The sequence below is a fragment of the Octopus bimaculoides genome, chromosome 18 (genome assembly GCF_001194135.2).
Source record: "Octopus bimaculoides isolate UCB-OBI-ISO-001 chromosome 18, ASM119413v2, whole genome shotgun sequence".
In the NCBI taxonomy this organism is placed as follows: Eukaryota; Metazoa; Mollusca; class Cephalopoda; order Octopoda; family Octopodidae; genus Octopus; species Octopus bimaculoides.
In genome coordinates this window covers 15615891-15618879 of record NC_068998.1, presented here as the reverse complement: position 1 = coordinate 15618879, position 2989 = coordinate 15615891, and positions in this window count along the sequence as shown.

The following is a 2989-nucleotide window of genomic DNA, read 5'->3' as shown; positions in this document are numbered from 1 at the left end:
TGGCCTTTTCCTTTCGCAAGGTACTCAGGGTTTGCACTGGGGGTTTCTTGAAGTTTCTGTGCTATAGTAGCATCTGTCAGCTGGGACCCTGATAGATGCTACTCCTTTGAATCAGAGTAAATCTGGAGACAACATTGATGGTGACGGCAGTAAAAGTGACAGTGGTGGCGGCAGTGGCAGTGATGATGACAGTGACCACAACAATGACAATGCTGACACCAGCGTCAATGCCAATGATGAAGAGTGAGAGATAGACAATGATCATAACTACAGTGATGATGACAACAACGAAACTGATAATGATAATGATGACAACAACAATGACGATGATGACGAAATGCTGACAAGGCCAACACCAATGATGATGACAACAACAATGATAAGAATAATAAAACAATGATGATGATGATAAGGCTTGGCTTTTCTCTTTCTGCTGGATTAATTTCCATTATCCAGTGCCATAACAGGGAATTAGAAAGAATTTAAGCAAAGCAAACCAAAAATATAAATGACAGTTATGACAAGATTTGAACTGATAAGCTTGTGGTCAGTGTATTCGTATTTGTGTGTTTTATGTATGTATATATTGGTGTCTCTGTACATAAGCAGATGTGTGTAAACATGCTCTATGTCTTCAATCTGCAAATTGATTCCACTAACCTCAATTATTCGACCTTCTCTAAAGTTTCCTTTCCAAAGAACTATACCCAACTATTAAGAGTAAAAAATATCTCTGCTATGAAAAGATCACAGTGCTGGTCACAGGATAAGGACAGTTCACCATTTGGCTAGAAAATAATGGCACCATATCATCATCTCAGCCAGCTGCAACAGACATGTATTTATAATTTAAACAAAAAAAAATAACTAAAATACACAAACACAATTAACATCTTCTCTTGCTTTCCCCGACAAAAATAAACTCTTAACTTCATTTCTTCAACACATGATATATTGACTATGTACACACTTGAACATATCTGAGCATGTAAGGTGTATTTGAAACTACTTATACTTGAGAGCATTGTCAACAGAGGACCAGTTATTCCAAGCTGGTTCCTTACTAATGTCAATGTAGAAATGACACTTGGGTTTCTTGATCTAATTGAGCAAACATGTAGCTAAGAAGACTTTTGAAATATTATCAAGCTTCAGTTTGACAATTTTTATCTATGGTTCATCATAGCTGCCGAAAAAAATTATTTTTATCTGTTTTTTTCAGTTCCAGAGCCAGCAAATTTAGATTCTTTATGCAGGTTTGTTGGTGTTATTTGCAACTGACTTGCTCAGTCGGGTGATTTTATCTACTTCCTCGGTACAAACTTATAAATATAACCATTATGAGCATTATGAATAAGTGAAATACAAATATACCTTGAATTATGTCGTTTCAACTATTGTCTTTTCCAGGAGAAAACAAAACTCAACTTCAGTTGATTTATCTGACTTTATATCAGTCTCAGCAAACAAATTTAAAGGCGTATAATATTAAAAAAAAATCTGGAAACTGATGTGGAAGAGGAAAATCAGGCTGCCAACAAATTTTTCTGCTTTTAGGAAGAAAAAAGGATTTTATTCTTTATATCTATACTGTTCAGTATCTATGCATTGAATAAAATTTATCTTTCTACTTGTTCTAAATAAAATAGTCTTTTTTTAATAAATTTCAATGAATTTCTAATGTTACATCATTTCTCGAGTTAAGTCACATATTTTGGAATCAATTACTGATGTAAGATGAGGTATTCTTGTATAACTTATTTATTTTATTTATTAAGTTGTGATATGGCTGTATAGTTTAATTATTTATGAAAAATATCAAGAAGCTTGAATAGCTTTTTGGAGATTAGGAAACAGAAATAGAAAGTTGTAATGTTATGGCTTTTACTTAGAGCATCAACAGCATAAGTTTTATTGATATGAAATTGTAGTTATAAGGATTTTAAAATGAAATCTTATCTACAAACTAGAATTTCAGCACTACAATTTATTTGTCATTTATCTTTTATTTCTTACTCGTTTCAGTTATTGGACTGTGGCCATGCTGGTGCACCTCTTTGAGGGGTTTTAGTTGAACAAGTCAACCCCAGTGCTTATTTTTTTGAGCCTGGTATTTACAAGGGTGGGCTGAAAAGTTTGTAGGCCGACAATGACAGAGTGATGCTTGAGCTGTGGAATCTTGCATACATTAATTTCAACTATTCTTTTAAAAGTGGACAGCTGAATTTAGGAGGGAAAGGGAGAGCCTTGAATATGACCCAAAGTTTGGACACCCTGCAGCTGTCACCATCAAGGAAAACATTGACCATGTTCACCACATGATGATGGATGTTAGGTGATTGACTATAAATCAAATAACCAATTTTCTTAGCATATCCCATAATTGAGTTGAGAATATTCTGCACAATGAATTTAGCATGACAAAGGTTTCTTCTTGGTGGGTGCCACATCTGACACCTAATCAAAAGCACACCAGGCTGATCACATCACAGGTAATATCTACATACACAATGGGCTTCTTTCAGTTTCTGTTTACCAAATCTACTCACAAGGCTTTTGTCAGCCCAAGGTTATAGTAGAAGACTCTTACCTAAGGTGCGACAGTGGGACTGAACCTGGAACCATATGGTTGGGAAGCAAGCTTCTTACTACACTGTCACATCTGCGCCTATTGGTTCGTGTGACTAATTACTTATTCTGCTCCTACCCCACAACTGAGTGGCTAGTGGTAGGAAGAACACCAGTACATACACATATGCGTGCATGCACACACACACACACACACATTAAATACTTTGAAAGCTAAAATTATTATTTTGTCTGTCTTCCATAGTTAACTTCTACTGTTTAAAGAAGGAGAGAAAAGCACTCTGGCCTTTTTTTTTTTTTTTTTGCTAAATTAAAAATAAAGAGATAAAATAAAAAATAAATAAGTAAACATAATAAATAAATAAATCTTTAGCAAACCACTTGAGGCAGATTTACCAAA